Source organism: Peromyscus californicus, unplaced genomic scaffold, assembly GCF_007827085.1.
Source record: "Peromyscus californicus insignis strain IS unplaced genomic scaffold, ASM782708v3 Scaffold_24__1_contigs__length_46423439, whole genome shotgun sequence".
Lineage (NCBI taxonomy): Eukaryota > Metazoa > Chordata > Mammalia > Rodentia > Cricetidae > Peromyscus > Peromyscus californicus.
The window spans coordinates 29215508-29240813 of record NW_026294535.1 but is presented as its reverse complement, the minus strand read 5'-3'; the positions used below and the strand labels follow the sequence as shown (position 1 = coordinate 29240813).

Below are 25306 nucleotides of genomic sequence, written 5' to 3'. Positions count from 1 at the left end.
TCTACTTTAATAAGGTGTTTGTGCCCCTTAAGATAAGAGCGCAGCATGACAAAGTATTTTCCATAGTGTCCCCATGCCCCTCTCCTGTCCAGCATAGAATACCTCTTCGAATTGAATAAAAGCGACTTTCAGCACCTGCTAAAACTGAAAGTGCTTACTGAGTTCTAAGCAGCCCATCTCTCCATGGATGCCGTGGATCTGGTTCTGAGACAATAAGAAAGGACGTTTTGATTGTTTAAGGGACAATCACCCGTTTGGGGAAAAAGTGAGAACGTTTTACGTGGATAGTTGCCATAGGACCCATTGCCCACTGTAGAAGGCGGTGCAGAATGCTAGCCAGCATCCCAGTGCCACTCACATTTTTACCTGCTTTCAGTGGGTGACTGGAACCTCCACTGGGACTACTCAGCAGCAGCTTTTGCTTCCTCCCTTCTCCCCTTTAGGACCAAGCACGTGGCTGCTCATTCCTGCAGCCACGCTCCCCCATGAACTCCATGAAGCTCCCGGGATGAACATGTTGCTGCTCCTGGTTTCCGTGTGTGTTATCCTGGTCACAATTCCTGCAGAGGCCTCAAAGCTGAAGGAGGAGTGGGAATTGCCAGAGTCAAGAAGGGAATCACTCACGGAAAGGGTTTTGAAGCCTCAAGACTCATCAACAAAGCACATCCAGAGAGGTTTGGGGTTGAAACTACGTGTGTGAAAAGCGACGCAGGGGAACAGGGGAAATGCAATTCTGCAGTTTGTAAATGCACACCCAGTTTACAATCCTACTGCCCTGAAATTCAGCACAGTGGAGGTGAGATATAATTTAGACTGTCCTAAATCACTAAAAGCAGTTTCAGTGGGAATAAATGACCTTGAATTACACACACACACACACACACACACACACACACACACACACACACACTTTAAAACACTGTTTCAAAAGTCTTCAAATGTCAAAGACAGCTAATGCAGATGTGAGATTTTCAACGCAGCCATCAGGAAGGCAGATCACAGTCAGGCTGGCCTTCTGCTTAACCAAGGAGGACAGGTCATATAACCATGTCACTGTTAGCAAAGTAAAGAGGAGGGCGGGGCCCGCCACAGAGGCTCTCAATGGAAGTGGTCTTGATGATGCTGCAGACGCATGTGTCTCAGAGCAACTAAGCAAAGAAAAACACACATGAGTAGTTACCCCAAAAATAAACTCTGTGGTCCCTTCAAGACACTGAGCTCTCCTGAATTCTTTGTCATCATGAAGCACATACCAAGTATCACAGGGAAGTCCAGAAACTCCCCCCACCAAAAAAAAAAAAAAAATTCAGAAGGGCATGAGCTTCAGAGCTGGATGGGAGCAGGACCAGGCCTGTCCATCACTCCTACATCCAAATGCTGTGACGAGACAGCTCTAATGAGTTCTCACTCATTTCTACACACACACACACACACATGCACACACACATGCCTTGATGCTTCTGTTAAACTGATGTGTCACAGAAATTACAAACTTGTATTGGTATAGCTGCCTGGGCTATTTAAAGCAGAATACGAAAAAAACCAATGGGAATGGTGCTCTCAAGTTGCTTTGAGACTAGTGGGAAAGTTATGGTTTGTCCAAAAGTACATAAGGATGGGTGGTAGCGCCACTTATGGTCAGGTAGTTTATACAGTACATACCTTCATGTATGTTCCTGGGACAGACTGTAAATGAGACTTTTTTTTTTTTTAAAGGAAGCTGGGCATGTGGTGTATGCCTTAAATTTCAGAACTTGAGAAGCAGAGGCAGGTGGATCTCTGTGAGTTCAAAACAGTGTGGTATATGCAGGTAGTTCCAGGCTAGTCAAAGCCTATTTAAAAAAATTTTTAAAAAAATGTTTCAAATAAAAGAGAAGTTTCTTTTGCCTGAAAGATCGGTTATGATTTCCTGGATGAAGAGATGTGTAGACTGTGCACTGGTTGAAAAGACTCAGCTAGAGGGCATAGGCTGCATCTGATACCATGGCCCGTTCCTCACAAGCTGACCTCAGTCCCGCAGATGTCCTCAGTCTGTGCCACTGGACCTCAACTTGACAACACATTCCTTTCTAGTCCTTTGCTCCTAGGCTACAGTGTGCAGTCTTGACTCTTCTAAAGCACTAGAACATTATTTATTATCATCACTGTTGTTATTTGTGTGTGTGTGTGTGTGTGTGTGCATGCGTGTACGCGCACATGCACGCGTGCGAGTGTGTCCACGCGCATGTGCGCATCTGTGTGTGTTTGTGCTCAGGAGCCCTGACACCCGTGTGGCGGTCAGAGGACAACTTTCAGGGTTGTTCCCCTTCCACTAAGGGTTTCAGGGACCTTCCTGTTTTGGGGCAAGCATTATCTCCCACTGAGTTATCTCATCGGCTTGATTTTTTTTTCCTTTATGCTATGTAGCCCAGGCTGGGCTTGAATTCATGAACCTCCTGCCTTAGCTTCCTCAGTACGGGGATTTCATTTGTGAACCACCACCCAGCGTTTATCTTGGGCTGTGTTGCCCTTTTGAGAGTGCCTCCCATTCTAGCCTGGGGCAAGGGCCACTCCCACGGACTCCTGGAGCGCCCCGGACTGGTCTTCAGTCTGTCATTATCACTTACCACATGTGTTTTGTACGGTTTCCTATTTGGGTCCCCCACAAAATTATAGGCTCATTAAGGGTTAAGGCTATGCTTCCCCTGCTGGCAGCTAACCCCCCAGTAATTGTGCCACGCAGGCAACCTCGCATGTGCTCAGTAAACAATCTTAGCATTGCTTACACCAAGATATTTTGTTATATCAAATCAAAATGTTTCCTTCAGAAACATGGACCTGTGCCATATCCTTGGCTTTTTAATCCAATTTAACATCCTTCCCCAAGGTCTTGATTTTAATGAAAGAGAACTGAATTATATAGATGGTATGATTGTTTATCCCTTTAATTGTGAAAACTCTGCTTTTAGAGCGTTTTGGAATTGTTATATAACTGAATAAACTCCAATCCATTCCCATTAATCCCTACACATCAGGAATACAAGAACATGTGTTTCTGTTATTTTAAAAGTATAAGGAAAGCTTAAAGCAATGGTTCTCAACCTGAGGGCAGTGACCCCTTCTGGGAGGTTGAAAGACCCTTTCACAGGGGTCGCCTAAAACCATCAGAAAACAGATATGTACATTGTGATTCATAACAGTAGCAAAAATTACAGTTATGAAGTGGCAGTGAAAACGATTCTATGGTCCACTCCATTGGCGATCTCAGAGTGAAAACACAAACAAGTCTTCCTAGCAGGGAGTTAGGCTGCTATCATGGTTCCAATGTGTCTCCAACGTGTGTGTTGCGGGCTTCACTGTCAAGGCGACCGAGAGGTGATCAGGTGATGAGGGCTCCATTCTCAAGAATGGTGCCATTATCATGAGTAGGCTCCTTTCAGAGGGTCAGTTGGGTTTTCTCTCTTGTCCTCCCTACACCATACAACGTCTTCTGCCATATCGTAATGGACAAGAAGGTCCTCAAACCGTGGCTTCCCAGACTCGAGAACCATGACCGGGTTTTATTAAAAGTTACCCCAGTCTGTGGCAATCAGAAAACAGACAGCCTTGTTTCTTGTTCCAAATCCGTTCCCCATTTCCCATTTACAGAGCCATAAAGAGCTTGTTTCTCCTTTCCTCCCAGTCCTGATCCACTCAGGTTTCTTGTTTCAAAACCAAGATGGACTCTGGCTTCCCTAAAGTGAAAATAATTGTTGGGAGGACTTGATATGATTCACAAATGAAAATGCCGAAGAATCAGGTTTTTTAAGTGACAGAACTGGAGGCCTATCCAGCAGTGATCATGGCTATGTCCCAATAGGTAGGACATCTCCTTGCACTGGCCTGAATGCCACCGCTATCTACTACTACACTGCTGCCATGGTGAGTCTGGCCACAGGGTGCCTGGGTTCCCATCTCATCCCAGCATGGCTGCCATGATTCATCTTTGAGATCCCTTTGTCCATATGCCCTTCCTTCTAGATCCAGATTCCTTAGCAGAAAGGAGTCCACTTGGACAATTAAGCCAGTGTTTGTACCTTGCTTTTGTTATCTCTAAAATAGGGACCCTTGTAATTCTTGCTTGATAATTGTCTTGTTATATGTAATTTTACTATGTGAAAGTTAAAACCTTCCTTTTTGAAAAAAAAAGAAAAGGGGAAGTGCTGTGGATATTGCTCTGTATAAATAAAATGCTGATTGGGCAGTAGCCAGGCAGGAAGTATAGGCGGGACAAGCAGAGAAGAGAATTCTGGGAACAGGAAGGCTGAGTCAGGAGATGCTGCCAGCCGCTGCCATGAGTACCAACATGTAAGATACTGGTAAGCCACAAGTTATGTGGCAAGGTATAGATTTATAGAAATGGGTTAATTTAAGATAGAAGAACGAGGTAACAAGAAGCCTGCCACGGCCATACAGTTTGTAAGTCTCTGTGTATTTACTCGGTTGGGTCTGAGAGGCTGCGGGACTGGCAGGTGAGAGAGATTTGTCCTGACTGTGGGCCAGGCAGGACCAGAAAAACTCCAGCTACAGACCCTGTTATTTGCAGAATTAAAATAGGTCCTAGCCGGGCGGTGGTGGCACATGCCTTTAATCCCAGCACTTGGGAGGCAGAGCCAGGCGGATCTCTGTGAGTTCGAGGCCAGCCTGGGCTACCAAGTGAGTTCCAGGAGAGGCGCAAAGCTACACAGAGAAACCCTGTCTCGAAAAACCAAAAAAAAAAAAAAAAAAAAAAAAAAAAAAAAAAAAAAAAAGGTCCTATAACATAAGGTTTGCCAGATACTGTGATTTATATTATTTGACTCCTATGCTTAGCCTTTAGGATACATGTTCTTTTGAATAAGCTGAATAAGCAAAGTAGCATTTACTTCCTCCTCCTCCTCTTCCTTCTCCTTCAAGTTTGTTTGTGAAAACAGTACAGGACATCAGCCATCTGCAAACAATGGGGATTGAGGAGGCAACACCAGTCTATTTGTCTTCACATTGACAGATAGGGGCTTTTTCTGTGGTGACTTCCCAGGGGTCTGGAGACCATTGGGACCCTGAACTGGAGTAGGAACTGAGCAGGTGCTGAAGCCTGGGCCTGACTGGCCCTGCAGCCTTGGTCTTGGTTTGAGCCTTGGCCTTTGTCTGGCAGAGCCTGTAACCCTTGACAATGATAGCCACAAATGTACTTCCCAAACTCGGGAGTGGGTGACAGAAGTACATCTGCAGAGTTTGCTGTTGGGAACCTTTGTCATCTTGAGCTTGACTCCCTTAGGCTTTGCAAGGCTCTCGTTTAGTCCTGGCCTGTGGTAGTTTGAATAAGAATGGCCCCCATAGGCTCATATGTTTGACTCCTTGGTTCCCTACAGTTGGGAAGTATTAGGAGGTGTGGCCTTATTGGAGGTGGTATGTCATTGGCTTTGGGCTTTGATGTTTCAAAAACTCATACCATTCTCTGTTATATTTCTTTCTCTTTGCCTCATGGTTCTTGTCTCAATATGCAAGCTCTCAGCAACTATGCCAACACCATGTCTGCCTGATGGCTGCCATGCTACCTGCATGATGGTCATTGACTCTACTAAGCTCTGGAACCGTCAGCCCCCAAACTAAATCCTTTCTTTTATAAGTTGTCTTGGTCATGGTGTTTTGTTTTGTTTTGCTTTTTCATTTATTTTTATTTTATATGCATTGGTGTTTTGCCTGTGTGTATGTCTGTGTGAAGGTGTCAGAAGCCCTGGAACTAGAGTTACAGACAGGTGTGAGCTGCCATGTGGGTGCTGAGAATTGAACCTGGGTCCTCCGGAAGAACAGTCAGTGCTCTTAACCACTGAGCCATCTCTCCAGCCCCGGTCATGGTGTTTTGCCATGGCAATAGAAGACTAACTTAAGACAGTGACTTTGCATTGTTTGTCCATAACTCCTTTAGGTCCTTGTCCTTCTAGACAAAAATTTATGTTCTTCAGAACTTGGCATCACTCCCCTCAAGAGATTTGTATCGTTGTGACCAGGGTTTCTTGATGCCACTTCTGAGTCATTTTCAGGACTGGGTGTGTATGTTGCGATACTTGGACTTGGTGATGTCTGCACAGTAAAGAGACTCCTGAAGTTCTGGGAACCAGAAGAGAAGGAGAGCTTATACACATCCATTTATTGCCATTTATCTTGCTCCATTTCTTAGCATTTGGGAGGTAGAGGTAGGCAGGTGGACTTGAAGTTCAAGGTCATCCTCAGATACAACCTGAGTGGGCTACATGAGAGTCTCTGCACCCAAAAATAAAATAAAAATAGGTGAAATGCCACCACCGCTGGCTTATGTACTACCAGGGATGGAAGCCGGGTCTTCTTGGATGCTAGGAAATACTTTAACAACTGAGCTGCATCCTCAGTCCCTCATGCTTCTTTTTCTTTCAAGTCTCTCTGTCACCTTAATGAATCTTAATCTTCAGACACGGTTGACTTTTCTAAGGGGATTGCTTCAGGTGTAAGCATCAGGACTCGGTTCTTCCCTGCTGTGTTTTGTTGTTGTTGTTGTTGTTGTTGATTGTTATAATTTGTCACTCGGAGGAAAGAGAGTTTATATTCTTGTTTGCATTTTTTGGTTTGCTTTGAGACAGGGTCTTACTGTGCAGCCATGGATGTCTTAAAACTCACTCTATAGATCAGGCTGGCCACAAACTCACAGAGATCCACCTGCCTCTACCTCCCCGAGTGCTGGGATTAAAGGTGTGCGCCACCACACTAAGTCTCTTGTTTTGCTTTTTATTCTAAATTCAGAATTAGCCTGAAACAAACAAACAAACAAATAAACAAAAAAAAACCCTGGAGGCTTCAGGAAGTGGCAGCCATTTGGAAGCATGAGACAATGGACATTCCTGACCCTGCTTTGCACATGATAGCTGTGTGACTAGGCAGAAGATCCTCAGAATGGACCCTGAGTTCCAGACAGATGTCTCAGTTACCCCACATGATCAGCCCACCAACACATCTCCAGAAAGGTTGGGCTAAGTCTTCTCCCACATTTCGGATAGAAGATCTGTTCCAAATCACTGTGACTCACAGCAGTCAGGTAAGTCATCCAAAACGACATGCTGCAATTCACAGCCTTGATCACAATCTTGAGGCCCCCTAAAGAGCAACAGGGATGCATTTGAGCTTTCTATTTAGCTAAATGTGTAGCTTTGCTTCTGGTAATTAAATCATGTACCCCAGGGAGCTGAATAGCTTGTCTTAGCATCCAGCTGGGACCTGTCAGCAGATAGATGCTTGACACCATGGTCCTTGACTTTCACAATGCTTACATCATCTGTAACAACTTCTGCTGTCTAAGAGAACTTTCTACCTTTTCCAGATTTGTGACTTTCAATCGTCTCTCCCTACATTTCATGGGGCAACCCAATTTTGGGGTTGTAAAGCAACTTTTATTTCAGATCTTCACCCTAACATCAATTTTAGAAGAAAACTTATACAACTGAGATATGAATTTAGTTAAACATTCACCAGACTCTGGTGTGATGAATGCTAACATCTTAATCAAGCTGCCGATTTGGGGATCAATAAACCACATTTCGGTAGTTGCTCCCTGACTGTTCTTCTCCCTAAATGGTGGGCAAGTCTGATTTGATATTGCTGAAAAGATACATCCAAACTTACAGCAGAAAAATGATAAGATTATTTTACAATGAACAAAAAACTTAATCCTAGAATTAGGATTTTGCATCTAAGTTTCATATTTTAATTGGTAAGCTTTAATGAGAATACTACAATTAGTCAAATTCATCTGAAAAGGAGAATTGTGTCTTATATAGAATTTCAAAATAAAAAAAAACTTTATCATTGTGTAGAAAGCACGGTAAAATTCCTGAATTAAGAGAATTTCTATTTATATCCCATTTAGTCCGATTCTTTTATTTTAATTTTAAATTTTGTAAGGCTAGGTGTTGGACCCAAGCCCACAATCATTTGAGGCAAGTGTTCTACCATTAAACTACACCCTCAGGTCTCATCAAACATACTTGTACACATAATTAACATATTCTTCATATTGCCCAATTTTTCCTAAATAAAAGAGGTATAAAATAACCAAATAATCCAAGTGTACCCTTCTTTGTCTAGATCAGTGGTTGGTTTTCAACCTTCCTAATGCTGCAACCCTTTAATGCAGTTCCTCATATTATGGTGACCTCTCCCCAACCATAACATTATTTCATTGCTGCTTCATAACTGTAATTTTGCTACTATTATGCATCATAATGTGAATATCTGATACTCAAAATATCTGATATGTGACACCTGTGAAGGGTCATCCGACCCTCAAATGGCTGCTAGATAAACCCCAGCATTGGTCAAAAGATAGAAACATGTATTTACTAGACAAGAGCTACAAAATCATCTATAACTAGAGTGAATACCAGAATCATGTAAGTCCACTTGACTTCGGAAACATCTGTGCCATAACCTTAGAATACATTCACACATTGACAGCACCCACCCATCCCATCAACTGCTTCTACAGATGTGCCACTACCTAGCTTATTCAGTAGGTCAAGATGAATGGATGAGCCATTCTTAATCTATACGAGACTACAGAGGCTTAGAAACAAAAGACACACAGAATTTCCTTACCCTGGGCTGCACATTTTACAGGTCATCAGTATTCACCCAGCATAGCTTTGTAAGTGTAACTAGAAGTGTAAAAGAAGATGAGAAAACAAACAGGGTGAGAACATCTCTGAAGCCTCAAATAACTGGTGTCTTTGCTTCATTAGAAACATTCCCTATGTAACAAGGAATGTTTATTGCGACTGTGGTCAAGTTCCAAGAAGGCCACAGACCATCCGTCTTGTAGAACACCAGGAACAACTGTGCATCCTATCTGTTGCTCTGTTGGATCTGGCCTCTGAAATGTCATGCTAGGGAAAAGGTCAAAGTCAAGGTCAAAGTCTCCTGGAATTTATGCCCTGGCCTTGGAAAGCTTTGGAGTACCTCGTCAATGGCTGGGCCATGGTAACCAATGTACAGGCGCAGCTCAGCCTCCAGCCTGTGATGCACAGGGCCATGCAGTGGGACAGCAACCCCTCAGCAAAAGCCATTGCCTCCATGTAAGGCCACAAGGCCAAGTTCAGCTGGAATAAAAAGGAAGCGACAAATGGAGGAAATGCTCTGAAGAAAGATTAGAAAGAAAACTTGTCCATTTTCAAAGTGGAAGGAAAGAGATGGAAAATAAAAAACTATTTTCCTTAGGATACTTAAGAAATAGTAGATATTCCTTTCATTTTAGTGCCATTAGTAACATAGAGAATTAGACGATCCAAAGATGTGCTAGGATTCTGACTTAAGAAACACGAGGGGTCAAACCAGGCGGAAGTGGTTCATGGAAGATGCAAAGTAAAACTCAAGGAACAACTGTGGTGTTCACACCCAGACATCAGTGGAAACTGAGGAGTCCATGTGTCCTGCAAAGGAGAAGATGTGCAGATTTACTCTTCCTTAGGTAGCTAAGGAGAAGTGTTTCATAAATACCTACATCTAGCAGGGCGGGGAGGAGTAGGCATCTGAGAACGCAGGCAATGTTCTGTGAGTGTGCCAAGCTGGTCAGCCGGGTCACTGATGTGTTTAAAGACCAAGGGGAACTGGAAGGCAGACGACACAATGATGAACAGCATGGAAAGGAATTAAAGCAGCCGGTGATAAATTGAAGGCAATTTGAAGGAGGATCCTTCGGTGACAGTCCTCCGGGGATCGTGCCAGTGACACCTTATATTTCACATCCGGCTCAGTCTGAACAGATGGTGCAGACAAGGCGCTCTTCCTTGGAGGTTTCATCTGGATTTATAACCCAGTCAGTCTGATTTCCTATTGCCTCCAGATGGACTCAGGGCGAACCCCATCTACGTTCCCAGAGGAAGCAAAGAAAGCTCATTAGCAAGATGTTTGGAATGGCCCTGCTTGCCGTTTTATAGAAAAACTGTGGATTAGCAGTACAATATGTTATGCGGTATAATCTCTCCTAACCACAGAACCAGGACTTACTGCATGATAGCACAGCCATATTTTAAGTGAGATAAATGGTATCAGAACTGTCAGGCTTCAGCATATTAATATTTGGGCTTAAAAACCAAGCTGAAAACATTACCTTCACTGCCAACATTGAGATGCTTTTTCTTTTTTCTATAAAAATAAAATTACCAGGCTTTCTTAATTTTCGAATTTAGCACATCACAGGCCAAACTTTTTCATAATAATACACCCCTCTGGGGGAGAATAAAGTCTTCTCTAGTACACCTTAGAGGCTTGAAATAATATCTGAAATGAACACCACTCAGTTCTGGAAAGTATGCATTGTTCTTCCTCAGATTTCATGTTTGTGTCTTGAATTTCACTGTTACTGTTTCGAGCACTTTATCAGATTTTTACAATGCTGTAAGACACGTTATAAATTAGTGAAGAAATAAGACTATGATTTGATTCATTAGAGTCCAGAGGTAATCATTTTGTCTTTGGGTTAATGAAACTTGTCTCTTCTCTTTTAATAGAAGTACTTCTTTCACAGACCCAACTCTTATGCATAGGTAATCTCCTACATTTTATAGAGTTTATAACTGGTTATAACTAATTAGCACTACATTGAATTAACCCTTCTACTTTCACAGTAAAGGTCAGGGGTCAAATCAAGCACAGGAATGTGGCTGGGCTCCAAAAAGAAAGTAGACTGATCTAGATTTTTTTTCCCCATGTCCCTTTCTGTGCATATGTTTTCCTCATTCTTTTCTCCTAAGATTAGTTTTCTCTGCTTTGAGTCAACACATGAAACATAGAGACCATAACCTTTGACCTGTGTGTTGGTAAATTATGTGTGCTATAAAGGCTAGCCTGCAGAGTGACAAATTTACTGCCTATTTGGCTGCAGGTTAATTAGACTTAAAAAAATTGATTAGCTTATAATAACTACATGCATAACTATTATCTGCATCTACCTGAATAATTTCATTAAAAACCATTGTTGCTACCTTGGCAACGTTAAGCACACGAGTTAGTTTCAGTTGTCTATTGGGAGACTAGAGGGGAAAAGTGGTTGAGTAGGAGATCATGCTTTGAAAACCACAAGACAGATGGTCTGGTCTCATTACTGGATGACGAAGGGAAGGTTAAAGCTTGAGAGTCTTGGCTGCTGAAGAACACGTTTGAATGGCCAACATCACACCTTCATGTTCGTGTCCCTCCATTGGAGAGTAGAAAGCGAGAGCTCATCCTCCAGGGTCCCCTAAAGCCATGGAGGATCCTGCTGCTCAAGTCTGGAATATTAGTGGATAAAAGTCGACTAGAACTTCCTTTACGATCCCCTTCCTGACTGGAAAGCTCAAAGGATGATGGACAAAAAGAGAAAAAAATGAAAAGACGTGTGCTGCTTAGGCTTAGCATTCCTGCTGCACACAGCAAATGATTTCCTTTGCTCATATGAGTGACTCTGTGATGTTCTTCTGGAATTATCACCTGGACACAACCCATTGGATATGGCTATCTTAACTCAGGAAACTGGTAAATACAAGGCTCCCCTGAGGTGCCTAAACATAGTCAAATTTTACTGGAAAGCTTTGGGTCCTTGTGAGGATTGATGTTATGTATCAACTTGACAGGCCCACAAAACACCCAGATACTTGACTGAACACTATTGGAGGCTCTACAAGGACACTTCTGGAAGAGATGATGAACCCATAGACTGGTTATAACTAGCCTGTCTTAGTGAGGGTAGCCCTCGTCCAACCATCTACAAACCAGGCCGGAGCTAAGAGGCAGAATAGGAGGATACCCCTCATGCCTACACTGAGAGCTAAGAGCTAGCATTTTCCTCTGGGACTGGAAATGAAAAATGGATGCTGGGGTCTCAGTCCTACAAGCTTTTACAATAGAACTCACTCTGTTGGCTGTCCTTGTCCTCAGACTTCTGGGCTTAACCTGGAGTTGTATCACCAGCTGAACCATTGCCCATCTTGGAAATGCTCAGTGTCTATAACCATGTGGGGCAAAGCTTTCTCTCTCATATACATGCATACTTAGGTAATCATATATTCATACATACATATATAATTTGCATTCTCTTTGGAGGATACTGACTGTCTGAGAGAATCAGAGAAAATGTCACCTAAAAGGATCTTGAGGGTGGATTAAGTTCAGGATCCTGAGATGGAAGATTCATCTGGAGAGGTCCAATGTAATCACAACAAACTTCACCGAAAGCAGGTGGAAAGAACAGAGTCCTGGGCAGAAGATGTGGAAATGGAGGTAGAATTCAGAAGGAAGAACAGATGGTCCACTCCTCACACTGAACAGAGAAGAGCAGCGTGAGACTCAATGCTAACTAAAACACGAAAATGAACTCTTCCCCAGCACTCCCAAGAAGAGGACCCATTTTAGACACTGACCCCCATAATTACAGAATAATAAACTTGAACTGTTACCCTTCAAAGTGTATGGTAATTTGCTAAGCAAATGTAGGAAACTAACACAGCTGTATTGTTGCAAGGATCCCCAAGGAATTACACCACCTCTAATCACTCCTAAATTCATTTGAGACACTGCAGGGGAATCAGGAGGCTATGCCCTTTGGGTAGATTAAAACTTTCCTTTATGATCCAATGAGACAAACAGTGTAGACATGATAGCAAATCAGGATTCTCTTATCCAAGTCTTTTTTTTTTTTTTTTTTTTTTTTTTTTAACTCAGCTACCCCACAGGCTTTGTGACTAGGCTGCATCCACTGAGTGGAAATTTCATTTGCGTGACATTTAATGCAGAACTCTCCGAATGCATGATTAATTCTTGCAGATCAGATATTAACTCATTATCAGATTTACAGAAGGTGGCGATGCAATTAGGAAGCAGTTCTTTTCAGCACCCTCTGCCAGGTTTTTTTCTCTGCCAAATCATTCCGCCCCGGGGAAACAACACGGGACACTCTCCAAGGCAAGTTCAATCTCGTGAGCAATCGGTTTCAGGTAATTGCATCTTGATTATTGACAGCTCCCCGAGGAATTTTGGGTCTCTCTCGTCCTGCTCTGAGACTGCAATTCATTAAGGTTTTCCATCTTGAGCCAGTTTTAATTAAACTGTGCTCCTTCGCTCCTAAGTGTCCCGTAGCTCGTCGTAGTTACTGTAGAAATCCAGCTGTTGAGTTAATGGGATGTCCCATTCCCTGTTGTGGCTCCAGGAAACTTCCCTTTGGTTTTACAAGGTTGGCATTACAAGTAGTATCTCAGTTTACATTGTTGGTTTTTTCAGGAAATAAAACTGGAATTCAAAGACATCCATGGGCTGGCACTGTGCTGGTGACAGTGGTATTCATGTTACTAAATGACTTTAATGCTGTAAACACAGGTTAATTTTAGCTGCCTTCCCTCTGAAATCCATCTGCCTCCTAATTAAATGGATGGTGCAATGTGATAGACATGTTTTTGGATGACTCAAACTTTCCATCCTTCTTCCAGTCGGGTCCTTAACCAGCTGAAATCATTATTTTGGACATAGTTACTTGTATGTTTTTGCTGACAAACACTAGCGTGCCATCAACTGCCTCTCTTGTTATCTGTTATTAGTTTCCAAAGGAATAACTTGGTCTGGGCAATACAACTTCTCCCTTGCTGTGGGTTTCTGAAGAGTCCCTTTGTTCAGCCAACAATCTAATGAATATTCACTGAGCATCTTCTTCATGAAGGGCCTCAAACAGGACTCTGCACAGAATGTGAAACCGCCGAAGATGGGCTCTACTTTCTGGGTGTTCATTTATGACAAGTCATGTGTGTTGATTCCTTCTAAGCTTGGGGACTCTGCGCTGTCTGGGTTTGGAAATCCTTGGGGTGTATCTTCAGCGACCAACTCAGTAACGGAGGAGTGAGTGCTATAGTGAACAGGGTGATGGGATGGAAGAGCATCCCCTTAACAACTGTCACTGATCCCAGGTCAGGTAATGAGGGTCAAGATGGCGGCAGTGACATTAGAAGCCCACCCCTACCCAGTCACAATGCCTGGGCCACTGGCAGTCTAAAGGAGAGATGACTACTTAAGAAACATGGGAAAATCATGAGGAGACAGAGACAGAGACAGACAGAGAGACAGAGACAGCAGGGATAAAGAGAAAACCAACACCACAACATACACCTTTAAAAGGAAAGATACGAAAAATTTCAGCAACTGATTACTTCAGCTTTAAAACTAGTTTTTTCCTTTAATTGAAAATGTACATAATTACTTGAAAAACTTAAAAACACTGTATTCTGGAGTTCAGTATGGATATATAATATATCTGAAAACTATAGAAAGGAGGAATGAGTAGGGTAGGGATGAATGAAGGTAGCGGCATTATGCAGCTCTACCTTAATTTGACAGTCTCGGAGCAATAGGGACTTAAAGTATAGTGTGATAACTGAGACATAGGTTTTAATTTCAATAGCAAATCAGCAAAGTTAACACTAGAATGTATAATTAGCAAGTCAAGGTGGGAATAGGGGTGCACAGCTCTGATCCGCTCATTTTAGAGGCAGAGGCAGGAGGATCTCTGGATTCGAGTCTTGCCAGAGCTACATAATGAGTTCCAGGTCTAGCCAGGGCTACATGGTAAAACTCTGTCTCAAAAAGAAGAAAAAAAAAGAAACAGGGAAGAAAGTAACAGCATATAAAACAGAGAAGGAATACTCCCAAACAAGCCTGTCATTAATTACATTAAAATTTCAGACAAAGTAATGGTACAGTTTAAAAGGCAAAGACTACTAACGTTCATTAAGAAAAAGGAAGATCCAATTATCTTCTTTTAATGTAAGATGCATTGTACATACAAAGATACAGTTAGGCTAACATTGAGTAGGAAGAAAAAAAAAAAGATGGTATGCAAACAGAAACGCTGATGTGCCTAATCGCCACCAAGAAAGTGTTGGCTGTGCAAGCTGGAGAAGCTGAGTTTGAATCCCCGGAACTCATGTCAGAAGCAGGGTGCAGAGGCATGCATCTGCCATCCCAGCATCACATGTATCGCATGTCATGCATTTTGGTCACAGTGACAAAAGGTAACTAATACAACCAGCAATAAAAGTTAGAAAAGGAACACATTTTAATGATGGCATTGACAGCCGCCGAAAACAACCACACTCGTAGAAAAAGATGTGTAAGACTTCCTTGCAGGAAACCACGAAATATTTTTAGGTTATCTTAAAAAAAAATAAAAGGAGACACACTCGTGAAGGAAACATAATTTTCAACATTCTGAAGATGCTTGTTTCTATCCAGAGGGCCAATACGACCTTTGTGCAGCTTTGTGAGCTGGTAATGAAAGTGGTAGTGGACCAAAACTATTACTACAGGAATGAAGAGGAAACGCCAGGTCTATGACTTGCTCGCGTCAGTATCAAAGCTTACTAGACATTCAGAGTAATTAAGGAAATAGATGTAGACAAATATACCAATAGGACATAGTAGAGAAGAAAATGACCTTGTGTGTGGAAAGCTGATCTTCAATGAAGTAAGTACTGAAGACTCCCGGAGAAAACTCAGTAATTAGTGACTCTGGCTAAGGGGAACATCCAGTTGGAAACAAAACAGGATCTTAATTCCTCCTAACACACACAAAATCAATTTCCATTAGATATCACACTGAAATATCACACAAAATTTTAACTTTCTACAGCAAGACATAGAAGACGGATTTTAGGAACTAGACTCTCCCCTCCTCTCCTCTCCTCTCCCATTTCCTTTTCTCCCCTCCCATTCTTTCCCCCTCAACCCCCTTTTCTCCATAAAAGTTAGGATAGTGATTGGAAACAGAATGAAGGGGATTGTAGGGTATAGGAAACTGTACTTGTTCATACCTTAGATGACGGTTACATCAGTTTTCTCTGTAATACATATTTGAACTGGACTTTTCATTTCATCTGCTTTCTTTTCTGTGTTACTTAGTAGTGGGGGAAAAACTTTTTAAAAGGAAGGTGACATGAAAACCTACCAGTTCATTTTCAAGTGCAACAGAAAGACCAAATAGAGATTAAGAGGACAAAACTTTGAAGGGGTAGTCTTTGAGGGTCTGAGGCAGCCTCAGGAAGGGCAACTTTGGAAACTTGAAGGAGACAAGAGGTGAAGCCACCAGGGGTCAAGAATTAAGGACAAGCATGAAGGTAAGAAGGTGGAATTGCCACCTAATCTGGAAGGGGAAGGAAGGGACAGGAAAGAGTGAACAAGAAGGATGGTGCTACCTTTAAATGCTATTCCTTGGCATGTGTCTGGGGTGACAGGAACTGAGACAACACTGTGAGCAAAGGAAGTGAATCCGTTGAAAGGAAATCTGAAGATTGCGGAAGTGAGCTGATGTCTATTGGATTAATATCCCCTACACTGTCATCGGCAAACTCTTCCACCAGTGCCATGGCCTCCGTGCTTTCCCCAACACTAGGCAGACCAGGAGGGAAATGAGGGAAACAAGATGGCAAAGACAGCTCACAGCTTGTGGTCTACCAAAGGCTTCCCAGGCTGGAGTACCAGGGAGACAGAGGGGAACAGTTTCACAATGCACGAAAGATTAACGTTCTGAAGTGCATGCTCTAGAGAGCTGAGGGTTTGGATGTGGAATGTTTTATTTCCACCTGGAAGTGCTGTAAGAAGCAACGAGACCCACTAACAATGAGGCATTGGGGTAAGGAACAGGCAGACATCCAACAGACCCTGAAGCACAAATGGGGGGGAGGGAGCTTCAAGAAGCCATTGGGCGGAGTGGTGGCCATAGCGAATCATGATGCACTGGATATTTCCAAATCGCTTCGAATATATTTAAATGTTTTTGTTATCAATAAGTATGATAGGATAATTTATCAGTTAGCTTGATTTAGTCATTTTATGAACATATATCAAACATCACAATATACCGAATAAATGTAGAGTTGTTAATTAAGAATCTGATAAAAGGGGCTGGGGAGATAGCTTGATTGATTAAGTTATTGCCTCATGAGCACGAGAAGCTGAATTTGATGCTAGAATCCATGAAAAAAAAAAGTCAGACACAGTGGTGCATGCTTGTCGCCTAGTGCTGGAAAGGTAGAGACAAAAAGACCCTTGGGACTGGCTGGCCAGCCAACCTCGCCAAATGGGTAAGTTCCAGGCCAGGAAGAGAGCCTGTCTCAAACAACATGGCGGACAACTCCCGAAGAGCAACAGCTGAAGTTGGCCTCTAGTCTACACACACACACACACACACACACACACACACACACACACACACACACACACACGCATGCATGCACGCACGTGCAACCACCCTACAGGAACATGACCACCTATGTGGGCACACACACATAAAATAGAAATGCCATAGGCTGAAGAGATGGCTCAGGGGGGTAACAGTTCAGGCTGCTCCTGCAGAGGATCTGAGGGTGATTTCCAGCATTCACATCAGGTGGCTCGCAACTGCCTGTAACGCCAGTCCCGGGGGATTTGACACTCGGACACCTCCCAGGGCACCTGTACTCATACGCACCCACCCCTTCTCCCCATAATTAAAAATAATCAAATCTTTTTAAAACATGAATACAGTAAAGTGTGGGTATAACGGAACATTCCTATCATCGCAGCATGTGGGAAGTAGAGGCAAGGGATCAGAACTAAATGGCCTCCTGCATAGCAAGTTGGGCTACGTGAGACCCCGTATCAAGTTTGAGAAATAAGAATAACAACACTTAGCGATGCTGCTTAACGAGCAATGAAGCTAGTCAATGATTCCTCTACAGTGACCATCATGGGGTACCATTCATTCGGCATCTTCCTCTCTGAACCTTTTCAGAGTGGCAGCCCTGATTTTCTTGTACCTGTGCTCTTTGGCACCTGACTGCTCATAGCTCGGTTTCTCTCAGGGTTGCCACAGACCAAAGGGAGTCACTCTTCTGAGGTCGTGCCTCCCAAGAGCAATTGGTATCAAATGACGAGCCCCTCGGCTCCAGGCCACCCTGGAAGACACTGTGAAGACCCTCTCAACTCTGCAGCTCTCAGGCCTTGTCTCTGACTCCCCCACACCCAGCTTCTCCTTTTACCTCAGAGTTTCTCAGACTCAGCACAACTAACCTTTGAGCTGGCTAATCCCTTCTTATGGTGACCACACCATGTATTATAGGGTATTCAGTAGTGACTTTGGCCTCAACCTACCAGATGCCGGTATGTCCTGAGACATTGCTAAATGTATTCCAAATCATAATGCAATCCTGTCTGCTTTATTGCCCACGGGTGTTGATGCAAAGGGCATTCCCAATAAACTTCCTGTACAGAAACCACTGGATTACTGGCACAACCTAATGAATGGGTCACTTAATAAATACAAGTACATATTTATTGCAAAATTATACCCGTATTATCGTAATTATACTATGTACTCTATAAAAACAAAAAACAATTTAAGGCAAGATAAAAAGAAACATAATGAGTGGTTCTTGCATTTCCTCTACTTCCCAAAACAATGTTTACTAGCACCTCCCAGAGATCTTCAGCTGGCATTCCAGAACAGAGCCTGGGGAGCCGGGAGGAAATAATAAAAAGAACACAGGCATGACTTAGTAACTCTGTGAGTTGGGGGAAAGGAAGGAAGAGTCTAAACAAAGATTTGGGGGAGTGTCATAGTCATGATTAGCAAGATAGAAAAAGTCATAGACACAACATCAGATAGAGAGAAGATATAAATAGGTATCACACAGGATGCTCTGTGGCTAACTAATCAGAGAGAGGCATGTTGGAAGACACTTTTAGCCACCCATCATTTTTAAATGCACCAGAATCTTCAAAACAGACAAGTATCCATGAATGTCAAAGATAATGGGAGGCCATGAGCCAAAGTTCAGAAGCGATTTCTTTTTACTGTGTCATTATTGGACTAAAGGTATATTCTTGATAAAATAGTGTCACACTGTTAGAAACAAAAGAGAACTTTCACATGTCTGCACAGAGTCACAGATAGTTATAGTAAGAGATGGTGTTCACTGGTGCTTTCTAGATGAAGCAGTAAAATCAGTGAAGGTAAAGCTTTGAATAGATGAGTAATAGAGCAGAAAGCATCATTCCTGTTTGTTTATGCTGAAGTTTCTAATCTCTCTTGTAGCATTCCTCAGGTTCAGGGTGATATTCCACAAGTCTTCCAGGCCAGATACCTCCGTAATGAAATACTGACTTCCATACCCTACAATGCACAGGATAAGCTTTTCCCTCAAAAAAACAAACAAACAAAAACCAAAAACCCACAATGTGTAGAATGTACAATGTTGTACCAAAATTAAAGAGAGAGAGAGAGAGAGAGAGAGAAGAAAGTTAAGAGCCATCAGATTAAAACATATTGTTTTGTTTCTTTTTTAGGTAATCAAAAACACCACCACCAACAACAAAATTCATAACAAAAACAAGATTGGTAAACAAAACTACCTAAAGCAAACCAATTACAATAAATGAAACAGTTACTACTTAAAAAAAAAAAAAAGAAAAGAAAAACTAAGCCAGGTCTGGTGGAACAGTAAGCTTAGGACTCAGGAGACTGAGGCAGGGGATTACTATGAGTTCGAGGACAGCTTGGACTACTTAGGGAGCCCTTGTCTCAAACAAAACAAAACAAAACACCGAAACAAAGCAAAGCTTTTAGACACATTGGACATTTTATTCTCCAAAGAAACCTTAAAATGTAACATTATATTAATAAATAATGAAGTTGGTATTCTTAAAATGTAACTCACAAAAAATGACTTGTAAATATTATGATTATAAAAGCTGTGTTTAAATTTTAAAATCCAGGGGCTGGGGATGTTGGTAAAGTGCTTGCCCAGCATGCTTGAGGCCTGGGTTTGACCCCTAGCATGAGATAGCTCAGCATGGCGGCTCATGACTATAATCTTAGCAGACCTAGAGGATGTAGAAGTTCAAGGTCATCCTTGGCTACATAAATAAGTTCAAGGCCCTCTAGAGTCATATGAGACTCTTTCTTAAAAGAGATAAAAAGGGGCCAGGGGGTCATTACGGACAACTTAGAGTTGAGCACCGCCCAATGTTCAAACACTTGACTGTCCCAATCTTACTAAAAATCTCCAATTTGAATTCTCAGTAAACTCCAAAACACACGGAGCTAAACCAGAGAGGAACTACAAATAAGAGTGTATCTATTTTAAAAAGACCTAACTACTCCAGTTGCTAAAAATTCAAATCAAAACCATAATTAGATGCTGGTTTTTAAATTTTTTAATTTTATTTTTATTTATTTATTTTGCTTCTCAAATGTGCGGTCATTTTGTGGGTGATACACGAAAGACTGGTAAAAGAACGAACTGTTACAACATTCATAGGGGAAAAAAACCCTACAGAAATTTGGAATGATATAGCAAGAGCCTTAAAATATGTATGTTGGGGCTGAGGAGAGGGTTCAAAGGCTGAGTGCTTGGAATATAAAACAAGGACCCAGCCCCCATGTGGAAGGTCAGTGTGGCCCAAGCCCTCCCTCTGTGGAGGGTGGAGATACGAGGCTCACTTTGGCTCCCTGGTTAGCCAACCTGGCTCCAGTTTCAGTAAGGGATCTTATCTCAAGGGAGTGAGATAGAGGGTGGCGAAGGACAAGAAATGTCCTCTGGCTTCTATATACATGGTAATGCACATGTATAACACACACACACACACCCCAAAAATATATAAAAAAAAAAAAGAAAAAATAGCTATTGCTAATTATTCTTCTTCTAGAAATGTATTTTTATAATCAGAAAAGTAGGAAAATTGGGATATATCTTATAATATGGATAAAGCTAAGACTAATTGATTAAAATAAAATTATCCATATGTGGGAGAATGATTAAATATATTACAGCATGTACATCCAAAAGATTCATTTGTACCATATAGACAATACAAAAAATTGAAGCAATTAAAAAAAACACTTAATGACTAGAAAATGATAATAATACAATATTACAGATCAAAATAAACTGGATATAGAACATTATCTGATTTTGTGGGGGGAAAAACCCTAAAGGGAAAGAAATGAAACATACCAAAACATTTCTGGATGCCATTTTTATGTTGCTATGAATATGTATAACATTTAGTTTCTTTAATTCGTTAAATTTCATTTAATGAATATGTGTAACACTCAATTTTTACTCTTTTCTTTTCCTAAAGTCTTCTACAATTACATATCACACAGATAAGTTTTAATAATGATATAGATTTTGTTTGTATACATATTTCTAAGTGAGTTGATGAACATACCTGTGGTGTGATGCGTTTATAAGAGTAAGTGAGGTAGAACGGGGTTGTGGGGCGCGGTGGGGGGGGGGTCTTCGACATCTCATTATGGACAATTATAGGGAACTTAGCAAGAACATGTTGAAAAGTAACTATTTGGGGCCAGAGACACAAACTGAACAGTGGTTAAACTACTTAACATCTATGAAACATTGGGAGCTTCTTCATCTGCAGGCTACAGATCTGCCCATGCAGTCTGACCCCAAAGTGTTAATAAATTTGATGTGCCCGATACAATCCCTGACATAGATTGGGTTTCCATACGGTTAGATCTGCCCCTTTGCTAACACCTGATTCCGATCCTTTGCCTAAGATTGAGTTGACATTGCCATGATTTTTACTGTGAACAATGAAAAGTGGGTTCTGCAAGGACCTAACATGTCAGGTGAGTTTAAAGCATTCGACGCACCGAAATATAAACTGCGTTTCCCTGGAGCCTTTATTAAAGGAAGAAATAACTCATTTCCAGTGGCCTGAAAACTATGTTAACCGAATTGACAATCATTTGACTAATCTAACCAATCATTTCTCTTAGAAGTCAAACCAGCTCTATATGGAGATGATACAAGTGAGTCACTTTATTAATTAGATAACACCCTAATTACCTCACTTGCTTCCCCATTAAGGATTTTAAACAGGATAAAAATATTCTGTATTGTTATGAAGGGCACACCGTAAGAACTACTGCTGAAACTGTTCTCATGTGGTCTTCCTTCACTCAAGATTAGAAATAGTTTCCCAGAGGTATTAACAGGATCAAATAAACAGTGATATATAACCAATATTTGTGCTTGATAACTTCTGTTGATTTTACTGTGTTTATTATAAAGAGTGTGAGGGAACACCAAGCATGTGTTTCCAAAATATCAGCTTGTTTAAATATACACAAACTGTACTCTACACTTGTGCATAAGTATTCCAGATTAGGGCAGCTGTTTATGTGGTGGTTTTGTGTTGGCACATTATTTTAATCATCTCAAGAAAACATTCTTTGTCATGAAACCTTGAATTAACCAAGAAAAACAGCTCAGTGTGAGGAAAATGAATTGCGTGTCTCAGGGCATTATAGTCTCTTGCTAGCACAGAGCTAAAAAATTGAGTGGTGATGTTTGCCTGCTTGCTTATTTCGGCTGAATGGGATGGAAAATTACACAAAATTGAACAAAGAAACCGCACTGACCTTCTCAATTGCTTGGAAATGGAAGTGTTTATTCAAGCATTTACATGGCGGCTCTGGCGCCTGGTGCCCTTGAATTAATATAAACTGGTTTTGCTGAGGGGCAAGATGAGCTGCTTTCGGCAATCTGCCTCAGCTCTGTGTCCCCATCTAGTATAGCTGAGACAAAAAGTCCTGTAGGAAAACCCTAGTGCCCGTTCCAGATCCCAAGGGACCTCCCCTTTTCTCTCAGCTGCATGTTCCATATGGAAAAGATTTACAACCTAACTACCCCTTATGGGCCTCCTTTCATAGAATAGGGGGATTTGCTCAATGCATTTGGAGCAGAAGAGAGACAGGCGGTCTTTAGACTAATAAGCTAGTGATACATTTTCCTCCTAAATATCATGTTGGTTATTTTGTCCTATTCATTACTTTATAATGTCTCTGTGGGAAAATCAAGTTTTCCTGTAATTAATATTTATCTATTAAATATTTAAATCACTGGATTCTGGCAACATGCAGCCGACAGTGTTACCGGCTTCCACCCCCTCTCTTCCGACATGTACCTCCACAGATCTCCGAGATGTTCTTCCTACATGTGAACTGGTTTCATTCCCTTTCTTAAAACGCCCAAGCGGCTACTGATCATTCATAAAGAATTCTAGACTCTGTTCACAGCTTGCAAGACCTACATGTGTCCGCTCTGGCTGGCTTCATCTCCAACTACCGCCCCTCTCCCACACCTTGACAGACTATAGTATCCTTTTAGTGCCGAAACACGAATCTCTTCCCACTGGAGGACTGTTGGTGGCTGCCCTCTACCTGTGTCACTTTTCCCCTGGCTGCCTTATTTTTCACACGTTCAGGTCTCACAGAGCGTCTTTTCAGAGAGATCTTCTAACCTGGTAATGCAAAGTAGCCCCGCCCTGCTCCCCAGTTTCTTTCCCTTGGGCCCATTGCTGTTCCCATTCTGAAGCCTCCTAGGCTTCAGACCAAAATTCATCCATCTTATCTGTGTTTCTAACCTGCAGAGGTTGGGACTTACTGGCTTCCATAATTGTGGAATTGGCATTATTTTATTCATTTATTTTCTCTTCTAGTGGACTTGTATTTCTTACTTCACTCCAAAAAGACAAGTGTCTTGTGGATCACATTCACTGCTAGGTCCATAACATCTAGGACAGTGACTCGCATGCTGAACGAGATCCATAAATAGTTGTTTACATGAATTAAGTTCATCCATGTGACTGACCCATCAAGACATTATTGTAAGCAGTGGAAGTCAATTCTAGCCATTTGAAACAGAAAGGAATCTGTTGAAAGATGATGATGGCTATTTTTTGTATTTCAATTTGCCTAGTCCGCTCTGTGTCCAGATACTTGCTCATATTTCTGAGTGATTCTGGATGAGACTAATCTGTTAACTGGTAGAATGATCAAAACAGATTGCTTTCTCTTCCAATATAGGTGGGTTCAGCCAATTGGATGAAAGTGTAAATAGAAAAAAAAAAAAGTCTGGCCTGACCTGAGATAGAGAAAAGGCTTCCTACCTGACAGTCTTTGGGATACTGGCTTCTTCCTTCTTTGAAACTCCAGCTAGACACTGGCTCTTCTTGGGTCTCAAACCTCCTAGGCTTCAGACTAAAATCCATCCATCTTATCTGTGTTTCTAGCCTGTAGAGGTTGGGACTTATTAGCGTCCATAATTGTGTAAGCCAACTCCATATAATAAATATTTCTGCACACTTAAACACACACACACACACACACACAGCTGCTTCTCTGAGGAACAGTCAACTAAAACCCATCCAGGGCTCACAAAAGAGCTAGGATTGCTGAGGACATGCATAGAGAAGAGTAGGAATCAAGGCCAAACAGCCGGATGCAGCACCAAAACCAGAACAGCCTGGCGGGAACAGTGATCCTTACTAGCTTTGCATCAACTACTGCTGCCACTGCTGGATGCTGGATGACGTGTACACGTCACCAGACTGAGTACTTGGCACCCTTGCATCGCTATTTCCCCTTCTGAAGCAACAATCTGAGCCATATGTCCACAGCCCTCAGTTCCATTCCAAGAGGAAGAGGCCTCCTCACTTCATGGCCTTCTATATTAATCACGTCACACGGCCTCCTCAGCTGCAGGACCTGAATTTGGGGGAGAACACATTCAAGCCCATAGCAGCTGCCCTGTACCTCTTGCTGTGTGCTCTAAACTGTCACCGTCTCTTGTCTGCTCATTCTGTTACCCTGCTCAGCTGAAAAAGAAGCATTACTCATCTTCTGCACCCTCCCAAGGGACCTCCCCTTTTCTCTCAGCTGCATGTTCCATATGGAAAAGATTTACAACCTAACTACCCCGTATGGGCCTCCTTTCATAGAATAGGGGGATTTGCTCAATGCATTTGGAGCAGAAGAGAGACGGGCGGTCTTTAGACTAATAAGCTAGTGATACATTTTCCTCCTAAACATCATGTTGGTTATTTTGTCCTATTCATTACTTTATAATGTCTCTGTGGGAAAATCAAGTTTTCCTGTAATTAATATATCCACAGTGTTATCTATATGCACTATTTCAGTCATTGTAAAATGCCTTGGACTTTTGATTAATTTTAGCTTCTGGAGTTCTTATTAATCCCAGATATTTAATGCACAGGGTAGTTCCTATATATGGATTCTAGGCCAAGTTATTCGTATAATATTTTAGTAACTCTACCTTTGCCTCCAATCTAAGAACTAGAGACCTTTTCATCTGTCTGGGAACAGTTTAAATCCTCATTCTAATTCGCTAACACGGCAAAACATGAAAGGCGTGATATATAGGGCATAAACACGGGTCATGGGGACACAGGAGAACCACAG

At 41.9% G+C, this 25306-nt stretch overlaps 1 long non-coding RNA gene across 1 annotated transcript; it reads right to left on the bottom strand.

The window, feature by feature from the left end:
- Nucleotides 1–1722: 1722 nt before the first annotated feature.
- Nucleotides 1723–9872, bottom strand: LOC128119785 (uncharacterized). Its single transcript, XR_008221677.1, has 3 exons — nucleotides 9524–9872; nucleotides 8623–8681; nucleotides 1723–1832 (listed from the first exon to the last, which is right to left on the bottom strand). It is a non-coding gene; the product is annotated as an uncharacterized LOC128119785 (long non-coding RNA).
- Nucleotides 9873–25306: the final 15434 nt, after the last annotated feature.